The sequence below is a fragment of the Cnephaeus nilssonii genome (assembly GCF_951640355.1).
Source record: "Cnephaeus nilssonii genome assembly, chromosome: 7".
Taxonomy (NCBI): Eukaryota; Metazoa; Chordata; class Mammalia; order Chiroptera; family Vespertilionidae; genus Cnephaeus; species Cnephaeus nilssonii.
In genome coordinates, this window is record NC_137078.1 from 90352234 (window position 1) to 90375537 (window position 23304).

Here is a 23304-nt window from a genome sequence, read left to right on the forward strand (position 1 = left end):
AGACCTCCTCATTGCCCAAAGGCAGCTGGCATTCATAAGAAGATATGAGAACTGGAATGATACAGTCATTCCCAGATTCTAATCCCGCCTTGATGTACCAGTCTGTGAAACGGGGGAATAATCCCACCTCATGGGCATGTTGTGAGGAATAACTGAGCAAACACAGCAGAGCACAGAGAGAAAACCCCGTACGTGGTAGTGGCCATTCTGCTTTCTCTCCGTGACTTCAGGAAGGAGGGCAGGAGCCCTACTCCCGCCTGGCCCCACCTCCAGCCCTCGCTGGTCCAGCCCCTCCCCGTTGCCTCAGCCACATCACCCTCTCAGGCCACCCGAGTGCTGGGATCACCAGCGCACCTGCTTCCAAGGGCTCTAATTTCCTGTAAGTGTAAGAATTCAGGTCAGACACCGCCCGAGGCCGAGCCCCCCTCCCGGCGGAAACCCATAAATAACCTGGCTCAGGCTGCCTGGCCCGGGCACGAGACTTTCTCTCTCACTCACCATGAGGCTGCGCCTCAGCACAGCTCTGCCAGGCAGGTACAGCGACTCCCACTGACACGGGGAAGATCCTGGCCTACGCACCAGAAGGAACTCCCTTTACGCTATGCCCTTCCCATCCCTCCCCTCCCCCAAACAAGTGCCCCTCCATCGGTCCCCAGGTGGCCAATGGCTGGCACCTGAAATCCATTCATTAGTGTGAACTTTCCCTGCAAAGGGCCAGATAGAAAATATTTTTGGAACTGAGGGCCAGGCCGTGTCGCAACTGCTCAACTCTGGATGCAGCCACAGACAGCATGTAAATGAATGGACATGAGTGTGTGCCAGTGACACCTTTTTACAAAATAGGCCCCGGGCCAGACTGGCCACGATCTGCCCATCCCTGCCTTGGTGTGCCAGACCCCTCCACCATGCTGTGCCGGAATCAAGTTGAAAATCCTAGCTGATGAGAGCTCAAAGGGCCCTGGGAGTCAGCGATTTCAGCCAGCACTGGCCAGAGGATGAACTGGGGTCCATGGAGGGGGTGCGGCCTGTCCAGGTCCCCCGGCGGCTCAGAGCTGGGGCTCACGAGGCTTGTCCAGCGCTCTGTCTGCAGCATCATGGATCCGTCCTCCAAGGTCAACGTTCATGGCCCTCTGGGTTCCCTTGCTCTGAGGTTGGGATGGGGCTGGGTCTTTGTCTGTCTCCCACACTGGACCAGGGGGTTCCCTAAGCACCAGGATTGAACATGGACCATCTCAGGGCCACCCAGTGTCCACCCAGTCCAGGGTCTACCCCAGCGAGACACTCAAGGAGAAAAATACAGAAGGGAGCACCACGCCCCTATTCCAGCCCAAGCCCTGGGTTTCTCAGCTGTGGGATCACTGACATTAGGGGCCAGGCAGTTCTCTGCTGTAGGGGGCTATCCTGTGCGTCATAGAAGGTTTAGCAACTTCCCTGGCCTCTACCCTTAGATGCCAATACAACAGCCTGCATGTGCGTGTGCATGCACACATACACACACACACACACACACACACACACACACACACACACACACTGCCAGTTGTGAAAACCAAAAATGTCTCCAGACATTGACAAATGTCCCCTGGGAGGCAAAATCAGCTCCCCCCGCCTCCTCCCCATAAGGAGTCTCTGCGGACGAGAGCACACGCTATGTAAGAAGAGCCCCCCCCCCCCCCCGCCCCATCCTCCCTAACTCTGCAGTGGCACAGCTGGGCAACCTGACCCAGCCCTCGGTAGCCTCAGTTTCCGCAGCCCGGGATGGGTCCGGTCCATTCGCGGCAGCTCGGGCCAGCGGGGGAGGGGAGGAGGAATGCGACCACAGCTGCAGGGTCCAAAAGTGCTGAGGAGACACGAAGACGTTCCCCTGTGAGTCAGGAGCCAGGAATGTGTCGCCCGGAGTGGCCATGAGCCAGAGCCCCCCACACGCCACCCCCGGCCACCCCCCAGAGCATCCGCCTTTTATTAGAACAGAAACGGCGGCAGGTGCCAGGTCTCCGAGAGCCTGTTAAGCCAATAAACTCCTCGAGTGCCAGGAGGGGGCCGCTGGGCAGGAAGCCACCCTGGGAAGGATCCCCGGGGCCGGGCCGGCCTGGGAGAAGGATCCGGGCGGAGATGGAAGCCCTGCGGCTGCAGCCCTGTCCACCCAGGTCCAGGCTTCGGGCGCCTGGCCTGCATTTCCTTCTCTATAAAATGTTTGCTTTTTGTCATCATTTGACTGGCTTTTATTTCAATGTTTCTTATAATGAAGCCAACACACCATAAGCTAAAGCTGCGTAAGGAAAGCGGCCCCCTCTACCCTCTCCCTCACCGTAACCGCAGTGCCTCAGAGCCCCGTGTGGGCCTGAGCTTTCACATCTGTAAAAATGGGGCTCACCCATGTGTCTCCCCACAGGGTTGGGGGGGATTTGAGAGAATGTGGGTGCTCTAAGACTGTGCATTCCCTTCCTCTCCCCTCCATCCTGCTTGTGGTTTTGGACAGACCCAGCAAGCCCATCCTCCTGGCCCCCCACATCACCTCCCTTCCTCCCAGCCCCAGGGCTCTGACAGCAACTCCTCAGAGGCCCCCCCTTTGGACCCCCCCTGCCCCATCTCCTTCTCCTGGTCCTGTTCCCAACCTAGATTTTAACTTAGAACAGCTTCAAAAGCCACACCTCCTCCGGGAAGCCTGCCTGGATGGTTCATTTCCGACACAAATTAAGCAGGAACTGCAAGAAGCATCTCCATAGACCCTGCCCTCCACTGGGGCATCGTCCCGCTGCCAGGTGCCAGGCCAGGCCCTTTGCAAACACTGTGTCCTTTAACCCCCATGTCACAGCTACAGCAGGAACTACTCTCCCCAACTTCCAGGTGTGGAAACTGAGGCTCAGAAAGGTGGGGCGACTTGCTCTCCGTCCATGCATTCCCCAAATTGCCAAGGAGGTCCAACCCAGATGTTTCCAGAAGTTCACAGGCACCATCGAAACTCCCGATTCCTCTTTATATTAATCCCTTAAATTACAACTACTTCTTCCAGCTGCATCAAGCCCTTTCCGGCCCAAAGTAGATTAAATATAAACGATTGATAGATGATGGATAGGAGTGACATAGAGTCAGTAAAAATACTAACACACACCTGAAATAATGTGGCCCCAGGATACGCCCGGGGCCCACCTCCATCGCCCCCACTCCTGGGTCCTCAGCATCACCGGAGAAAAGGCAGGTTCTCCCGACGCTGTCTCCCCCATACCTCGGGCCTAGAATTACATCCCAGTCCCCTTCTGACACCTGGGCCCAGGGCCAGCTTTTCACTGACTGGTAAGCGGGGATCTTTCATTTTCAAAAACTCAGGCCGAGGCAAAGTAGCGATGGGGGCTCTGGACCACGTCTGGGGCCAAAAGGCAGGAGCCCTGAGCCCTGGCCTGCGGCTGTGGGGGCACCGGGGTCTCCGTGCTAAGGCACCTCCCCTTCCTCCCACTGAGCACGCGTCCTGCTCCCTCCAGCTGCCTCCACCTCTAAATTTGCAGACGCTCACAAACACTGAGGCACTGCCCACTGCCGATGGCACTGAATGCAGGAGCGTCCCTGTCCCCGCTTCCTAGACGAAGAAGCAGGGGCTGCAGAAGGGCTATGCCATGTGTCAGGGGCGTCTCCCACCTGCCCTGCCCAGATCTTGCCCAGGCTGGAGCTAGTCTTGCCTTCTTCCCAGAAGCACTGGCTCAACAGGTCTCCGTGAGGGCATGTGCCCAAGGCAGCTTTTCCCCAGGGCCCAGGCCGTGCCAGGAAGATACTAGCCCGGGCCCCAGAGGCTCCAGGGAGGGGCCAGAGCCCAGTCGTCCTCAGGGGCTCCCATGTTCACGCTCACCCTTTCTGTGCCTCTGGCAGGCACTACCCCAAAACAGCATCCCAGCAGCCGGGTGGGTCCTGGCAGAAGAGCTAGGTCAGGCAGGGGTATCAGCTGCTCCCCTGGCCTCAGCTCAAGACCAGCACAGGCCAGCCCTGAGGGCCCACCTGTGCCCGTCGTGACTTCCAGGCACCAACCGGCCCCTGCTGACCCTCCTATCCCCGCTTCCCCCCCAGGCCCTCCCGCTCCACTCCCGTGGGCTGTGCCTGGGAGCAAACACGCTTGCTGGACCACCCTACCAACCAGTCATAACCTCAACACACGACAGCCGGGGCCTCAGGGAGCCTCCTTGTCGAATCTTAGCCACCTAACCATCCCTCCCTAAAAGCCAGAATGTTTAAATCCTTCTTCGAGTCCCAGAAAGTTAGAATTCTCCCTTTAGTCTTAGAATATATGAACCATCCCCTTTCTCCCCAGACGCACGAGGGTCTTTCCCCTTCGCTGTCCAGATGACGGACGCCTGTTGCTGAGTAGGGCCTGAGGTCTCCAAATGATACAAATGGAGAAACTGAACCCCAAAGGAGGAGAGCGACTGGCCCAAGGTCACACAGGGAGGTGGCTCAGGTGGGTAAGGATGCAGGTGTATGGCTCCTCAGTCTATGCCTGTGGCCTCCAGCCCCTTGAGCAAGGAAAACTTGCTCTGGGACCCTGAGCCTTCTGGCCAAGGCCTCCCACCAGTCCCAGGAGGAGGTTCCTCGCCCCACCCCTGACCCCTGCCCAGCCCCCTGGAATGGCTCACAGATCAGGGCCTGTGTCCCAAGCCTGCAGCAGGGGCGGGAGACACCCCTTCCCCCAGTCAGGGTGCCTGGGCCTCCGGTGCCACCCCCAAAATAGCCCAGCTCTCCGGCCCACAGATCAGGTTGCAGCCTCCCTGTCCAGATGGGGCGCCTGGCAGGGCGGGAAGCCCTTCTCCCTCGCACTGCCTCCACCTGCTCCCCCCTCACACGTCAGCGCTTGAGCCGGGACTTAAATCACAGCCTCCCTCTTGAGGACACAGCCTTTTCTGGAGGCTGTTGGATGGGAGCAATGGCAAGGGGGTGCTTGACTATCAGAAATCGGGAAGAAATGTGGAGGTGGTTCCAAGAGAGAGGAATGATTTGAGAGTTCTTTTCCCACCATGGAGCTGCTATGTGGTTTGGAAGAGTCGATTGCCCTCTCTGAACCTCAGTTCCGCGCCCCCCCCACCCCCCGCCCCGGCCCCGCCCCGTAAAATGCAGAAAGGGCTCGGTCCTGTCCGGGGTCTGTGATGTAGCAGTAAACAGACAGAAGTCCCTGCCTTCAAGGAGTCCACAGCCCAGGTCAGCAAACCCTAGCCGGGCCGTCGGGTTCCCGAGCCTGTGTTTGTCCCCCCACACACTGTCTGCCAGTGGCACGGAGCAGCCAGGAGTGCAAGGAGTTGAGCTATTTTATTTAGGGTGGTCTAGGAAGGACTCTCTGAGGATTTGGGCTGAGACCCCCTACCCTGGACCAGAGAGCAGGGGGTTATGGGTAAGACCAGAGGAACCTCCTCCCCTCCCCCAAACCAAGCCTATAGGAGTGAAAATGAGGTTTCTGTTGCAAACCCCCGCAGGACCCGGCCCAGTGGCCCTCATCCCCTGAGCCTCAGTGGTGCCCGGCCCTGCAATCCAGAGGAACCCATCGAGATGGGGGCTGGAGAGGCCGAGGTCCAAGGGCCTAGACCAGTGGTTGGCAAACTGCGGCTTGCGAGCCACATGCGGCTCTTTGACCCCTTGAGTGTGGCTCTTCCACAAAATACCACGGCCTGGGCGAGTCTATTTTGAAGAAGTGGCGTTAGAAGAAGTTTAAGTTTAAAAAATTTGGCTCTCAAAAGAAATTTCAATCGTTGTACTGTTGATATTTGGCTCTGTTGACTAATGAGTTTGCCATATTTATTTTCCCCTAAGACCATTGTCTTAGGGGAAAATAAATATGATTTCAATTTTTAAAATCTTATGCTTGGGGATTGCTGTTGTTGTTAAAGTAGCTGCTCACTTAACCTCTTTTTTATTTAAAGGTTTTCTTATTTGCTCTTTCAAATGCATTTAGAACCAGTGACCCAGTGTCCTACATGATGCATGAAGGCAGGTGAGTCTCCTCTTCCCCACCTGCTGTTAGCACCCACCTTGCACACCTTTCTCCAGGCCAAACACCCTCCTAACCCTCAGACTCCACCTGCCTTCCAGATGGTTCTTTCCGTCTTCAACAGGAAACCTTTCCTAAGGGCCTACCATGTGCCAAGTTTTGTCGTGAGCACTGGGCAGGCTCACGGCACCCCGCCCCCTTCCTAGAGGCCAGGATAAACGCATGAATAGGTAATCACTAGCCAGTCAGCCCGACAAGGCAGGAACTGGGGGTCTCTCTCTTTGCCGATGTACCCAAGCACTTGAAGCGAGATTTGCCACAGGTAGGTGCTCAATAAGTATTTGTCGAATGAATGAATTCGCTGAGATGGAAAACCCAGAGTATGAAGCCAGTTTAGGGGAAGTTGATATTGAACTTGAGGTACCCAAGGGCCACCTGAGGGAGGAGAGTGGTCAGGTATCCACAGTGTTGCATGTCAGAATGTGGAGCTTGGCAAAGAATTGGAGCAGAGAGCAGTGTCTGTTTGGCTCAAACTCAGCTGCCCCCCGCCCCCTCCAAGCTGTTCTCTCCCTCTTGCCCCCAAACTCCCTTCCCAGGGAACCAGGAGGGGGTCTGAGAGCTGCCCCTCCAGCCCCAGACTGGCCGGCCCTGCACCCTCCCTCTTCTAAGCTGCCCAACAAAAGCTGCCCTTGTAGGAGCCAGGACCATCGTAATTAAAAAGGAAACATAATAAAGCCTCACTCTCAAGCCAAATCCCCATCCCTACAGCGGACGCCCGGCCCGCCCCGCACTGCCCATGGAGGACACACGGCCCCTTTGTGAGCCCTGGGCGAGGGCCACGCCTGCCCTGCCCCGCCCAGCCGCTGGCCTCCCGCCCCTCCCTTCCCACACACCCGACCCCTGATGGCCTTCAAATCCGAGTGGAGAGAGCCCAGCCTCCTCTTTTCACAGGTAGGAAACTGAGGCCCAAAGAGGCAGGGCCTGCACCCAGGCCCCCTGCTCCTTCAGCCCAGCTTCTGTCCAGTGAGTGTCCTCTCTCCGGACTCCATGCCCCAGAGCCAAGGACCCAGATGGACAGTAAAAAGCTCTGTCATGGAGCTCTTCTCGCCCCGTCAAGCTGAGGGAGACCCCAACAACTAGGCGTCACCTACTCAGTGAGGCCCAGAGAGGTGTGATTTGCCTGAAGTCACAGAGTAGGGAGGAGGAAGACCAGGGATCAAATCCCAGTCCTCCTGGCCCAGCACACAGCTCTCAGCGTGGAGCGACCGGCTTGTCCTGGCACAGGTCAGAGTGACCTGGGTTCCAGGCCTCGGCATCAGGTCTCTGCGCTGTAGAAGGGGTGAGGGAGGGGCACCCCAGCCCTCCTCCCATGGCTGGAGTCAAGCCCCCTGCAGGGGAGGCAGGGTATGAGAACTCCAGGATGTTCCAGACCTTCAGGACAGGCCTCCCTCATCACAGCAAGGTTGACCTGGCCGTGAGCCTTCAGTGAGGACAATACCATTGTCATCCCTCTGAATTTCCAGACATTAGAGAGTTCCCCCTGAGGTCCAATTCAACATCTCCCAAATCTGCCCACCCCAGCCACCCTGGCCATCTGCGTGGCCTCGGCATCAGGTCTCTGCGCTTTCGCCTTTTGGCCTTATCCCAGGGACCTCTCCCATCACCCAGGGCTCCAGCTGGAACAGCCGAAGGTAAAATTGTGGTGCTGGCTGAGGTGGTTGGGGTCCTGCCCACCTGTCCTCTCTGGGGTCCTGTTCCTGACCCCCATCAGCCTTACCCTCCTACTACCACCCCCAACACCCATACTCACATTCTCCCCAGGCTGTCAGGGACCACACACACACACACACACACACACACACACACACACACACAGAGGTGGTCACAGCTGGCAAAGGCTTGGAGGGGGCCAGGGAGACATGACGAGCCTTCAAATGACCCGGCAATGGGACCCCTCCCAGTGGTGCAATGTTAGGGGCTCTAATGTTCGGCGCACCGCCACCGTGCCCGTATGCAGACATTCCGATGGGTGCCTGCTTAAGTCGTGGGTGTCCGTGGGCGTGCGGAGAGGCAGGCCTGTGTTTGGGATCCTTGCTTAAGTAACAAAAACAAACCCCACCACTTACTGAGCTTTCATGCCAGGAGCTCTATCTGTTTTGCATGTAAGCCTCCCTTCTTACAGAGCTCTGGGCGGGCGGGGGGGGGGGGGGTTGGCGGGCGGGGGGGAACTCTCTCATTCTTTTTATACCTCAGAAAAGGAAACTGCCCAAGGTCACTCCGCCAGCGGGTGGTAGAGCTTGAATTTAAAGTCGGGTCTGTCTGACCCCCACACCTGCAAGGGGGGTACAGAATGCTTGACAGCCCGCCCATCCATCCCCTGCTGGGGTCATCGATCCTGCGCTTCGTATGCTGACCCCTTCAGAACGAAGGCTGGGCAGAGACAGGGCTGCCAGTCACCACCCTTTCTTGTCACGTCAGCAAACTCCTAAAACTCCAAAAAGTGTGCACGTGTAAGAGTGAGTGTGAGTGCATGTACATGTGTGTACATGTGTGTGTGTTCAGGGAGGTGCTGACCAGGCCTGGCACATGGGGCCCAGCCACGGTCTGCCATGTCCACCTGCCCCCATGATGCAGCCCCCTGGGCCAGGACTGAGGAGGGGACACCCCTGGGCACCCAGGGCAGGGAGCAGCGGCCCCCCAGGAGCCAGCCGGAGCAGGCGGGGATTAGATAATGCCTCTTGTAAGAACAAGGGATTGTTGCAAAGGGGAAATGAGAGTGGGGGGCCAGGCGGCCAGTTCAGATTTCTCCCGGGGTGAAAACTGAGCCCCCCGGGGAGAGGAGCCCCACCTGCCAGGCCCTAATCCCCCTCGTTCTCACCAAAACCCCAAAGAAGAGGCTGTTCAGAGGCAGCAGATTCCTGGGATTCATTAATTCTGGATTTGCAGGAGGCACTGCCCGGGGCTCCTCCTGCAGGTGGCAGCCTGAGAGGGCAGGCGGGTGCTGGTGGGAGGCATGTGGGGCATGAGGGAAGGTGGTCCCGCCTCCAACGGGCCAAGCTGAGGCCTCCTGGGCTACAGGGGCCGAGGGATAGACCCTGGGCCTCCCCAGGGAGAAGCGTCCCCCCCAGTCCCGCCTCCCCCCACAGCGGTCTCTCTTTGGCCAGTTCTCAGCTGCTACATTTTATTTTCTTCTCTTTATGAGCTGTAATTTACACACAGTAAAATGCCCAGGTCTTACAGGATGAGTTTTAACAAGTAACCCAGGTAACCACTTGGAAGATAGGGCCATTTTCCTTCCCCGGAGGTTCCCTCACACCCCGTCTGCCGATCCCGGACCCAGGCACCCACTCACCTGCCGTCCGTCTCCACAGATGGGCTTTGTCTCTTCAAATCCCACTGTCTGTGCTCTGCTAGATGTCCGTAGATTCACCCACGTGGTCCTGTGAGATAGTGGGCTTCCGTGGAAGATTTCACCTGAACAGAGGGTTTCCTGGTTAAAATCAGTTGGCAAACCCCAGGATCTTCCCAGGCCCCAGGACTCTGAGCTACGATGTGTCCAATCCTGTGGCTTCGCCTCCAGGATGTTTTCAAATCTTCAACACCCTTCCTGTCCCCACCCAGTCTCCTGCCAACCCCTCCTTCCGCCACAGCCTCCTCTGACCTTCCTCCCCTCCCCCCCGCCCAGAATCCCCCTCACTGCTCACTCAGCCCCTGCCTCAACCCTCCCCCCTCTACTCCACAGCAGCTCTCCACATGCAAGTCACTCTCCCTGTAGACTGCTCACCGCCTCTGCATCACCCATAGGAGAAAGAGAGGGTTTCTTTGCCTGGTACCCTGGGCCTTCAGGGTCCAGCCCCTCTCCATCTCTCCATCTCCTCCATCAGCACCTGTCACACTGTGGGCTCCCACCCGCAAAACCAGTCCCGGTGGCAAGGTTGCTGTGTTCTGTCTCCCTCTTTCTCTTCTCTATGCTTCTGCTCCTGTTGTTCCCTCTGCTAGAAACACCCCACGCAGGTGCTGTCCAGATCCAGCCGACGTGTTGCCGAACCAGGAAGCCTGCCTTGCACTCCTTTGCCCGAACTGGGCCAGTTTCCCCTCCATCCCTGCCCTGCCACCGGGCCTGCCATGCCTCCCCTGCCTTGGTCTGCACCCTTCCCACACCTTGACTTCCAACTTCCAGGGACAGTGTCTTGTTCCGATCTGGACCCTGGGGCCTAAGCCAGGGCTGGCACATAATAAATCTCAGCCAGGTCCTGCCTCTGCATCTTCCCCTACCCTCCTCAGCTCTGACCTGGCAGGCATCTGAGCACAGAGAAGCTGGATTGAATTGCATTGAGTCAGCCATGTGGCTCTGGGACAGAACTGAGACCCAAGGGGGTGGGGAAAGCAGGAAGGAAGGGGTCACGTCCGGTCTTCCATGGACCAGGCAGATCTGGGTTCGAATCCTGCCCCAGCAGTTGCATGGCTTGACAAAGTCACTTCACCTCCCCGAGCCTCCATTTCCTCGCCTGTAAACTGGGCACACACACAATGTCCACTTCACTGTTTGGTGTGTGTGTGTGTGTGTTTGTTTGTGGATCCACTGACATTCTGTGTGCAACCGTCTTGGCATGATGTTGCCTCTGACGGCCACTATCAGGTGGGTGGAGGGAGAGAGAAGAGAGGGAAGGCAGGTACGTACCCAAATGATAACAGGCAGGGAAGGCAGTGGTCCCCACCGCCCCTAGGACCTGCGACCTCTTCCCACCAGCCTCCAGCATCCCATCAGATATCGAGTCCTTGCTTGTCTCCCTGGCCTCCCTGCCTCCCAACTTGGTGGAGAGGATAAGAGGCTAAAGTGGTCAAGTCGGGCGGAACCAAGTGGAGAGAAGGTGAGGCAGGAATGTTCACAGCGGCCCTGCTCATGACAGACAAAACACGGAAACACCCCAAATGCCCACCAGCAGATGGACAGACAGCCAAAATGTGGTGTATCCAGGTAATGGCCACAAAAAGGAACGAAGCACGGATACAGGCTACAACATGGATGAACCTAGAACACGCGATGCTGAGTGAAAGGAGCCAGGCACAGAAGACCACATAGTACAATTTTCGTTTGTACAGAACGTCCAGACTAGGCACATCTATAGAGACAAAAAGTAAACTGGCAGCTGCTCAGGGCTGCGGGGAGGGAGAGGCTCGGGGATGGGTAGCTAAAGGATATGGGGTTTCTCTTTGTGGTGACAGAAATGTCCCCAAATTGACTGTGGTGATGGGGGCACGATCTGTGAGTATACTAAAAGCCACTTTTCACAGGTGCATCATATGGTAAGTAAATTATAGCTCCATGAAGCTGTATTGAAAGAGACCAGGAGAGGGCAAGAGGGCAGGTGAGGGAAGAGGTGTCTAGCTCAGGGAGAAAAGGACGCGTATGAGAGGGGAGGAGGCACTGGGAGAGGGGGAAGTCGGTCTCAGCAGGAAAGCCAAGCCCGGGATTTCACAAGACCTTACTCTGTTCTCCCACCAACCATGCGGGGAAGGCTGTTTACAAAGGGGAAAGCCGAGGGTCAGGACATGCTGCCCGAGATCACACTGCCTGGGAACTGGGGTTTGCAATGAAAGAGACGGGCCTGGCCCGGGCCTGCCCGCCGTGCCCCTCCTTGGGCTTCCCCGACACTCCAGGAATGTGAGACTGGCATCCCCAGCCTGGCATGGGCTGCCCTCAATAAGCTGGAGGGTAGAGGGCGAGGCCATCGTGCTGGCACCAGCTCTACCCAGGCAGATCCACACAGGTGTGGGCATCCCGGCTCAGCCTACACAGCTGCTGCCCAGCCTTGCACCCCGGGCCAGGCCCTGTCCCCACCCCGGGCCAGTGCAGGCAGCTGGAAACACCTGCACCCACTGACAGGCGCCAGCCTGAGTGCCCAGGAGCCAGGGTCCTTTGGGCAGCATCTGAGGCTGCAGTGATGGCTGTCAGCAAGAGGGGTTCCGGGGGTGTGGCCCAAGAGGGGGCACAGGCCACGTGTGAGCATCAGGAGCGCACTTGTGGGAGCTCCCCATGTCACTCAGGGTGTGGGATGAGGGTGTGTGAGTGTGTGGGAGAGAGCACAGGCCTGGGTGAGGACAGGTGTGCCAGACGGAGAGGGGGGTGTATCTGGGTGTGTCCTGGGCCTTGAGAAAAGGAGAGGAGGGGATGGAAGTGAGCGCCCATGGGCGTGTAAGATGTGACGCGGGGACACCGAGTGTGAGACCGTGTCAGGGGTGTGAGACAGCCGTGTGCCTGGGAGACCTCAGAGTGCCCAGAGCACCAGGAGCGACAGAGGCCCAGGACTGAGCAAGTGTGTGAGTGGGTGTGAGTGTGACAACATGAGGCAAGGATGTGCGAGTGGGGTGTGCCCTCACCGATGCCTTGGGGCCTACCCGCTCCTGAGTGTCCCCTCCTCCCCAAGTGGCTCTCACCCTCCAGGGACTGCCAGGCCCTTCTCTATTTCTTTTCCTCTCCCTCTTGACTCCCCCTCAAGCAGTGAGCATTCAGAGGGCAGACAAGCCCCTCCGGGCACAACTGCCACCTCTTACAAGCTGGGAGAGCATGTGGCCTTTGAGCCTCAGTTTATACATCTGTACAATGGAGATAAAATAGCTCCTACCCTGGGAGGCTGGTGGGAGACATCCAGGAGAGCAAATAACAAAATTCAGGCAAAGAATTCAGCAGCCAAATGAATGAATGAATGAACAAATGAACAGAGGGCCTGGTCAGGAGCCCTCTTCCTGCCCTGCCTTTGCGCTGGCCACGCCCCCTCTAGCCAAAGCCCCAGAAAGCTCAGGGCTCCAACCCTCGCCTGGCCTGGGCGGCTCAGGGAGGAAGAAGGCATCTGGGGTAAAGACTCACCTTTCTGGATGGGCAAGGGCAGGCCTCGCAGAGCCGAGGTTCCTGGGGAGACAACGCCCAGAACCCCAGGTCTCTGCCCTGCCTGGGACAGGCGGAGACCAGAGGATAGGGGGTGGCTCATTACCGACGTGTATTCACTCAGCAAACCCCTTCCAGGCACCAACTCTGCCAGGGCCTGTGCCAGGCACTGAGATGTCAAAACCTCTCAGGCCTCCACCCTTGCCCTCCAGGGGTCTGGCAAGGGAGGGTGCATGTAACAGAGGTTTTAATCCAGCGCCCTGTGCGATAGCATCTCGGGAGCCCGGAGGAGGGCCCAGCCCCAGGCCGGGGTGGTCTAGGGGAGGGGTTTTGGAGGAGGCACGATTCCTGAGTAGCACTGAGCCAGATGTTTCGGGCTAAGGCAGTGGTCGGCAAACTCATTAGTCAACAGAGCCAAATATCAACAGTACAACGATTGAAATTTCTTTTGAGAGCCAAATTTTTTAAACTTAAACTTCTAACGCCACTTCTTCAAAATAGACTCGCCCAGGCCGTGGTATTTTGTGGAAGAGCCACACTCAAGGGGCCAAAGAGCCGCATATGGCTCGCGAGCCGCAGTTTGCCGACCACAGGGCTAAGGCAACAGCCTGAACAAATGCCCGGTGCCACCTGAGCATCTGTCACGGGGTGAGGAAATGACGGGAGACAAGGCTGGAGAGGCCTTCAGGTTTGCATATGGAGTGAAGGCCTGAGGTTGGGTCCCAGCTGTGAACTCAGACATGTCCACAGACACTGTTAATAATTGTCACTCTCACCCCGTCCTAACAGAGGTCTCATGATTTACAAAATACTTCCATATCCAAGATCTGGCTTGGTCCTTGTAGGAATCCTACGATGGAAGTGGGATAAAAGCCCATTCACCCCTTTTTACTTTGGCCACTCGGAAACTCAAAGGCGAACCTGAGCACTCCTTTGCAATACAGAGACAGCCTCTTCCCTTCCTACACCCTCTCGGGAAATCATCTGGGGAGGCAGGGAGTGAAGAAGGTGGCAAATCAATGGTTGCCTGGTGCTATATTGTGCTGGGGTCAGGGAAGAGTATGTGTGAGCCCAGGTACCTGTATGATCTTTCATATGGGCATGCGTGTGCAGGGGTCCATGCGGTGGTGTATATGCATGTGTGTGCACTCAAGCATGCCACGTGCAGGAGGGTGACTGTACACGGGTGCGAGTGTCTGTGGGTCCCCTGACCCCACCAGGCCCCAACCCCTCATGCTCTCTCCCACCATCCCCTCCAGCAGACCCTCTTTCAAATCCTTCCCTGGCACCTTGCTACCTCCAAAGGAAACTGGGGCCCAAGACAGGATGTCCCCTGCCCCAAATTCCTCAGCCAGGATCTGGGTCTTTGGACCCTTCACCTACAGGGCTAGCCTTTCCCTACTGTGTGATCAGGGGCATGTCTCTTAACCTCTCTGAGCTCCGGCTCTCAGCTGGCTTCCACGTGAGTTGGAAGCCATTTAAAGAGCGTAGAGGCGCTTGTTAAATGCTGGTTGATTTTAAACCAGGAAGACACCCTCCCTCCATCTTCAGCCCCACAGCGGTGAGTAAGGTGCCTGCAATCTAGCCTGGAATCAGCCCTGGCTAAAGGCTGCACCATCTTGGGCAGCGGCTTCCCCTCTCTGAGGCTCAGTTTCCTCGTCTGCAGAATGGGAAGGAGAGTGTGTTCCATGTGCATGCACTCTCCTTCCGGAACGTTGCACAGACCACCTGCGGTCCATCCTCCCGCAACGACAGAGAGCTGCTGCTGTGCCCGCTTTTCACAGATGAGGAAGCTGGCGCTCAGAGAGATGCAAGGACTAGGCCAGGCCACACAGCTCCCGGTCTGAGTGAACTCTCAGCCCACCACCCTACACCACCTCTCCGAGTGAAGTCTCCTGCGCACAGCAGGGGTGCCCTAAGGGTCTGAGACCACTGGGTCCCCACCCCCCAGGACCCCAGGGAGGGGGCACTGGCCTCAAAGGGGCTCAGGCGCCACCCTGGGAGCTGCTGGGTGGGGTGCCACGTCGGCAGGGCCCCATTAGGCCATGTCAGCCGCGTGTGGTTCAAAGCAATTACACAGCCTAATGGGGCGAAAGTGCCAAAAACACATGTATTTACAAACCAGCTACCACCCAGCCAAGCGGCAGCCCAGAACGGTTGCGAAATGCAGCCTGGCAGGCGGGCGCGGCGGTGGCTCCCAGGCCGGTGCTGGAGCCTGGACTGGCACCATCTGAGCCACGGAGGCCAAGAGCCAAGCAGGGTCACCAAAGCCAGGCAAGTGACCCTCCGAGGGCTGTCCCACAGGAGGGCTGGCAGAGCCAGGCCCACACTCTCGGGGTCCTTTGCCCCTTAGTTGCCCAGCCGGGAGGCCAGGGGGAGACCTTTGGACCACCTTTGAGGCTCCTTCTGCCTCCACCTCCTCAATATCAAGTCCGGCCTCCTTTGTGGGAAGAGGAGGACAGGGAAAGGTCACGACTTAGCATGCCCCCAGACACCCCTTGCACCAGGAGCGCTTCTGGTTCTGCCGCTTGCTCTATGACTTTGAGAAAATGACTTTGCCGCCCCCCACCTCAGTTTCCACAGCCATAAAATGGGGTCATAAGAGTACCAACCTCACAGAGTTGTTGTGAGGATGAGGTGACACGATGTGTGTGTGGCCTGACGACAGTATGACCCGGCACACAGTGAGCTGGGGAATGTCTGACAACGGGCTCTGGGCAGGAGGCGGCCCCGGGGTGTAGCACTGGCCGATTCCCACGGTGTCAATACTCTCCCCTCGACCCATTCCGAGCTACCAACATGACGGCCCGGACACAAAGCCGGGATGAGATGCAAAGTAGCACGCCGTTCCACAGCACTTCCACCATACAGGTAGAATAAAGTAAATAATAGCGCGATGGGTAATTCAGAGAATAGATCATAGTAAAATAGGACCAGATGAGCTTTGGGTATTTCTTTTCTTTGTAATAGAATTTGTTCAATTGTAAGCTTATGTAACTTAGTTTTTAGCGATGGCTTTCCTTAACAACCAGTTTGCAAATTCCTGCGAATTTCACCATCAGTTCTCGTGACCTGGTCCAAGCCACCGCCGGCTCAGCACCAGTTCTATTATTCGCATTGGGTCACACCTCCTTGCCTTTGTACAAGCCATTCCCCCTTGGCACGCCCCTACTGTTTCCTCGATAATCGAGAAAACGTCATTTTGTATATCCCTTCTCTGTAAAGACACCAGCTAAGGTTCGTTAGGATCTCACTGAATCCTCGGGACTCTGAGGTAGATGCTTGCAGTCCCATTCTTCAGATGAGAAAACTGAGGCTTGGCAAGGTCTGGCAGTTGAATGGGAACCTTCCTCGGTGGAGACAGACCATGCCCAGGAACTGCCTTCCACAGAGACCAGGTCGATGGATGCCTTCCTGCCACGGTTTGAATAACGTCCCACCTGCCCACTTGCATCTTCCCCTCTGTGCTCTTTATTCCGGCATTGGGCTTGCATTCTTCGGGGCTCAGCCCTTCGTGGGCAGCTTAGGTACAGAGGTACAGGCAGCTGTGGGGCGGCCCTGGCACGGGCCAGGAGCGTGGGACAGAAGCCGGCTAGGACTGAAGTTGCCTGTGGAGCCCTGGGACCCACTGGGAGCAGAGCAGGAGGGGAGGGCTGGGCTCAGGGAGGTACATTACCAGCCTGGGGAGAAGTTCCGGAGGAATGTGAGCTATGAGAGAGAAGGGCAGACAGGCCCAGGCAGTCTCCGCCTGGCCCCCTGGGGAGAGTGGGGGGGCGGGGAGGGAGGACAAAAGCCAGAGAAGACCCTGGAAGGGCCCTTGGCCTTCGTGGTCGCCCTGGAAGAAAACATTCCAGACCCATCCATCACGGGGGCTGGGAACCCTGGCGGTCCTAAGGGGAGAGGGGCAGCCAGTGGGCCCAGGGGTACCCAGCAAGGGTAGGTCTGCCTCCCAGGCTCTACTGAGGTGGGAGGCGGCCCCGGGAAGGCAATGGGGTGCGGCAAACGGAACTGGGTTCAAATGTAGCCTAGTCACTCCTGGATGGATGGATGATCTTGAGCATGGAGTCTGGCAGACAGCAGGGGCTCAGTGACTATGGGATGGACAGAAATGCCCTTAAATGTGATCCCTGGGGCCCCACATGATTAGGCCCCTGCCCCAGTGATCTTTAAGACGTGGGGCTGAGTTAGCTTGGGACTCCCACCCAGCAACCAGGCCTCCCTTTTCCAACACGGACCCAGCCTTTTGTCCTCAAACTCAGCCCCAGCACTGAGGTGCTGTGCAACCTCAAGCAGACTTTAGCCCTCTCTGGGCCTTGCCAGTGGGTGATGGGGTGGAGACACCAGACAGGTAGGAGCTCCAGGGAATGCAGCTGGAGAAGGAGCCAGAGGTGGAGAAAGGGACCTCCTGCCTGGCAGAGGCTCAGGCCTGAGCCGTGCATCAGTCCCACCACGACCTGGCAGTTTCTAAATCACAGCTACAAAACCCAGAGATGACCCATGGCTACCCCCACACACCCACCAGCCCTTGGGGGACAGGGGGACGCTGGCTGAGTAAAGACAGTCCATGGGAGGGGGAGGAAAAGACTGCAGGGAGCAGGAATGGCAGGGAGTGACAAGGCTGCCCCTTTGCCACCAGCCCAGCCCTATGTGCACAACACACACACTCACACACACTCACACACACTCACACACACACACACTCACACACACATACACACACACTCACACACACACACTCACTCACACACACTCACACACTCACACATACTCACACACTCTCACACACTCACACACACATACACTCACACACAACACACACACTCACACACACACTCACACACACTCACTCACACACCCACACACACACACACTCACACACACTCACACACTCACACACACTCACACACTCACACACACTCACACTCTCACACACACTCACACACACTCACACTCACACACACACTCACACACACTCACTCACACACACACACACACACACTCTCACACACACTCACACACACACTCACACACACACACACACACACACGCACACAGTCCAGCCTGGGGAGGCCATTCTAATGTCCACCAAGCCAATCCCTCCTTTCCACACTCCCTTCCAAGGGCTGGGCCCCAGGAGCCCTCACACTGTGCTTCTGGGGGCCTTGGGTGTCCTCACAAACGCCTAAGGGCTGCCAAGGGTGGGGCTCTGAGAGACAGGGCAGCCTCCCAGCTGTCCTGGGACCAAATCCACAGTTACCTGCTTTCGATGTTGAAATCCGAGGTGCGATTTCATTTGGAGAGAAAAATCTGTGCCCCAAACTCTGTGAAAGGCACCAGGCTCATAAGAGTCTCTCCGGGTATGTGGGGGAGGGGGGACATTGGGAGACCACTTTAGTGATGAAATAATACTGGCTTCTCATTAGCACCTCAGAATGTGGATTTTTATTCCTCCCACTTATTCATGGAGCATCAGTAAGCAGGGCACAAGGAGGAGAGCACATTGTCCATGTTGTCCCATTTCCCACTCTGCCCCATCCTCCCTGCAGGACAGGTGTGTATGTCCCCCCACCTGATGAGGAAACTAAGCAGCCCAGAAAGACGAGGTAACTTACCAGAGTCATACAGCATGGTAGGAACAAAGCTAAGACAGAACCCAGCTCTGCCCTGCTCCACACTTGGGCTCCATCTACCAGGGGACAGTCTGTGGCCTCTGGCAGTTACATATGCCCCCTGCACCCTCTGTCATATAGATACTAGAGGCCCAGGGCACGAACTCTGTGCATGGGTAGGGTCCCTAGCAGCTGCTGGCTGCCGGCCGGGGCCTCCCTTCCCCCAGTCACCAGCCACCTGCCACGGGCTGGCCCCGCCCCCTGGTCAAACTCCCAGTCGAACTCCCGGTTGAGGGGACAATTTACATATTAGGCTTTTATGATATAGGAAGGCAAAGGCTCTACAACCATGGCCCCTTGGAGGGAACGAGCGGTTCAGCCCATCTAGGTTTGTGTGATGGTGACGGTGGTGATGACAGGGGAGGGGAAATTCTTAGTGAAGCCAGGCCCGGAACAGCTGTGCCAGGGTGCTGTAACTGGGAAAGAAACTGCGACTCAAGTCAAGGGGACCTGGGCTCATGCCTGCACTAACATCCCCTGGCTGTGTGGCCTTAGGCAGGACACTTGCCCTCTCTGAGCCCCAGTTTCCTCAAATGTACAGGGCGTGGGATGAGAATGCCCACTTCTAGTGTCAACGTGAAGGTTCAGGGGGAACCACTATGCAGAGGGATTGGCACCTAGTAGATGCTCAATGATGACTTTCTGTCCTCACTTTCTCCCCAGGATGTGAGCTCAGCATCACCTTTACCTAAGCAAGAGACCTCTCTGGGCACCAAGATGACAGAGCAGGAACCTGGTGCCAGCAGCATCTGTGGCACTGTTCAGCCTCTGGCTGCCCAGCAAAGACCCAATAGACGTCCTCAGCCTGGACCATGCCCACATCCCCACCAGCTGGCCTGACAGGGGAGCCAGGCCGGAGCCCCCTCCGGCACTGGGACAGGGCAGCAGGGTTTCTAAGGTTACAAGCAGCCTGTCTGTTAATGGGGCTATGTTTACTCGGAGGGACTTCCTAGAATGACAGTGGCACCATCTCTGGAGTCTCCCAGGAGCTAAAGACTATGAGCCCAGACATCCCAGAGTGGGCAAGCAGGGTGCTGCTGGCCATAGGAGCCAGCCTGCCCACTCCCTCTCTGTCTGGTCACCTCACAGCAACTGCAAGAAATGCAGCCCCTTGGAGAAAGGTGGTGACTGGGTGAGCCTTGGCCATCATCTCTGGATCCCCAGGGTCTGGGACTGTGTCAAGCACCCAGGAGGACTCAGGGGATGGTGAATGAGTAAATGGATGGATGGGAGGATGATGAATGAATGATGATTGGATGGATGGATGATGAATAAATGATGATGGATGGATGATGAATGAATGAACAATGGATGGATGGATGGATGGATGGATGGATGGATGGATGGATGATGAATGAATGAATGATGGGTGGATGGATGGATGGATGGATAATGAATGATGGATGGATGGATGGATGGACGGATGGTCAATAGATGAATAATGGATGTGTGGATGGATAGATAAATGCATTTATGCGTGGACTAATAGACAGATGAATTTAGATTCTGAAAAGCCAAGTTGTGAACACTTCTGCAGCAGAGGCTGCCGGACCCCACCTGTGCTCCATCAGCATTCACCATCCCATGAGCTTCTCATACAAATACCTGTGACTCCACCTCTGAAGCCACAGCAACATGCTGGGCCAGAAGGGCCTGGAATTATATATATGTATATATATATATATATATATATATATATATATATATGCCTAAGCAACCGTTACAACCAGTCGACCGAACGACCGGTCAACTGGTCGCTATAAGACGCACTGACCACCAGGGGTCAGATGCTCAATGCAGTAGCTGCCCCCAGGTGATCAGGCTGCTCCCACAGCCAACCTCCCATGGCCAGCCAACCTCCCATGGTCCCTCCCCCAAGCCGGCTGGCCCAGATAGGCCCTGATCAGGACTGGGCAAGACAGCCCCCATTGGCCCTGATTGGCCCAGATCACCGCCCAAGCCGAGGGGACCCCCCCCCCCACCATGCACAAATTCATGCACCGGGCCTCTAGTGTATATATATTATTGATTTCAGAGAGGAAGGGAAATGGGGAAATGATATAGAAACATCAATGATGAGAGAGAATCATTGATTGGCTGCCTCCTGCATACCCCACACTGGGGATTGAGCCTACAACCCGGGCATGTGCCCTGAACAGTAATCAAACCATAACCTCCTGGTTCATAGGTCAATGCTCAACCACTCAGCCATGCCAGCTGGGTGGAACAGTCTTTAGCTGAACAGATGGAGGTGGAAGGACAAATACCCTAATCCCTACACCCCCTCCCCTTGCCCTTTGGAGACACAACTCTTGGGCCTTCTCTACACTCTCCCTGAGCCCCAATTGCCCACAGCACCCACCTGCTCTTTGACACATCCTCTGTCAGCTTCGTTCCCTTCCTCTCTCACTTCCCAGCTCATCCACCTGGACAGAAATCACCTCCCAGGCAAACTGCATTCAAATCCTTGATTCAGGGTCGGCCTTTGGGAGACTCAGCATAAGACAAGCACCTCTTCTGCTTATCTGTTCTAGGACCTTGGGCAAGTCATTTTATTTCCTGTGCCTCATCTTTAACATGGGAATAATTATTTAACATTCACGGCAGACCCATGTGGTCGGCACTGGGTAGGGTCTACCCTGTGTCCCACTCATACTGGGTGCTGAGGGCACAGAGAGCAGAGCAGCACAGTCCCTCCCTGGAGGAATTCATCAGAGACGGTGGAGACGGTGGGGACAAGTCTAGGCCATGGGGTTGGAAGACCCAGAATCAAATTCTAGCTCTACATGTATCCTCGCTGCGTGTTCCTAAGCAAGCTACATTTAAAAAATACATACACACCTTCTCTGTGCCTCCGTTTACCTTTCTGTCAAGTGGCAAGAGTAACAGAACCCACCTCACTGGGTTCTTGTGGAAAGAAAGTGAGATCATGCAAGAGCAGTGGCCAGCACAGAGCCTGACACAGAGCTGAACAAAGGGAAGGAGGTCATGGTCATTGTCATTGTCGGACAGAAGTACATAAAGCAATGCAAACTGGGAGACTGTGTACCTCACAGTTCAATCAGAAAACAGAGGGGTGGAGTTGGTGCCCTGGGAGTTCAAGGAAAGGTATCGGGAGGTCCAAGAATGAGGCTGAGATGAGGAATCAGGCCTTGAGCTGGTCCATCAAGGGGACGGCGTGAGCCCAGAGGAAGACAGGGCGTGGCCCTTCACTATTAGCCTGCACACATCTGTCCCGCCTCCTTTTCCACCAGCTTCCCCCCACAATCCATGCTCCCAGACTTTTCCAAAGGCCACTTGGCTTCCCTGGCCTTGCTTATGCTGTTCCCTTGGCAAGTGTGCCCTTCCCTCTACCTGGAGCTGAAAGGAGCCTTCATGAGCTGCAACCCACGAACAGGCAGAGGGCGCTGGACCAGCTGCGCCACGCTCCCCACGGGGTGTGGTAAAATGCAGATTCCCGGGCCCTGCCCCCTCCAATCCTGCTTCAGTAGGTCTGAAGGAGGCACAGCTGGGTTGGAGACTCACTCATTTCACTCACTGCACACTCTCCATTCCTATGGGGAAGCAGAGGCCCAAAGAGCTGACAGGTGGGGCTCAAGGTGCTACAGCCAAGTGCCCAGGCTTCCTAGTTCCCAGTCCTGTGCTCACTAGGGTCCTGTGGTCCCTGGAGAAGGCATCGGGGCAGCCCCTCTGGCGTCCTGCGTTGGGAGGCACATCTGCCAGCTCCCGCCCCAGTCACAGAGCTCCGCGAGGGGCTGCCAGGTGTGCGGCCCCAAGAAGCCGCCCAGAGGCTCTGCCAGCATTTGGCAGGTGGCAAGGCCAGGGTGCGGGGCGGAACGGGCCCAGCCTTGAGTATTTAAATATTTGCTTTCTTACAGAATGGCATTCTTTGGAATATAAGCCAATTTGTATAGAATTAGTCAGTGCCTGCACGCCCCTCCCCCGGTGCGGCAGGAGGAGCCCAGGGAGGGGGAATGTACCTGCAGCTTCGCCTGATGTGACTGCTCTGGCAAGTCCCAGCCCGGGATCCGCCGCCTGCCGTGCCGGGACAGGGAGGGAAGTGGCAGCTGGGTGGGCGGGGATCCCCGACGCACCTCTGGCAGCCTTTGCCCCACACAAATCACAGGCTGCAGCCACCAGGAACCACCTCTGGAGCAGCGGGGGGCGGGGGGGGGGAGCCACTGTGTTTTCCTTCTCACAAGCGCACACACCCTGGCTGAGCAAGCTCAGGGCCAGCCCTGCCCCTGGGCCCAGGCCCCCAGGGACCATCCCAGGGACTACTGGGGTGGGACACAGGGAAAGCTGTCACACCAGAGTTCTAGAAAAAGCCCCAGAGGTTACACATGAGCAAAATTCAAATCGCAACACTCCCTCTTCACTTGCTGTGCGGCCTTGGATGAGACCCTCACTTCCCTGGGCCTCACTTTCCCCACTTGTAACATGGATTGATATAGCACAATGGTAAAGCTAGTTTTGGTGTGGGTTTGTTTTTTTGTGTGTGTGCTTTTTTTGGGTTTTGTGTTTTATATATTTTATTGATTTTTTCACAGAGAGGAAGGGAGAGGGATAGTTAGAAACATCGATGAGAGAGAAACATCGATCAGCCACCTCCCGCACACCCTCCACTGGGGATGTGCCCGCAACCAAGGCACATGCCCTTGACCGGAATCGAACCCGGGACCCCTCAGTCCGCAGGCCGACGCTCCATCCACTGAGCCAAACCGGCCAGGGCTAAAGCTATTTTTGAATATGTGTCAATGCTGAGGTGACTGCTGACATGTACAGGA

The 23304-nt window shown here is 56.6% G+C and overlaps 1 long non-coding RNA gene across 1 annotated transcript; it reads right to left on the reverse strand.

The window, feature by feature from the left end:
• Positions 1 to 1038: 1038 nt before the first annotated feature.
• Positions 1039 to 22563, reverse strand: LOC307103743. The gene is made up of 3 exons (XR_013813833.1): positions 22498 to 22563; positions 9315 to 9436; positions 1039 to 1203 (listed from the first exon to the last, which is right to left on the reverse strand). It is a non-coding gene; the product is annotated as an uncharacterized lncRNA (long non-coding RNA).
• Positions 22564 to 23304: the final 741 nt, after the last annotated feature.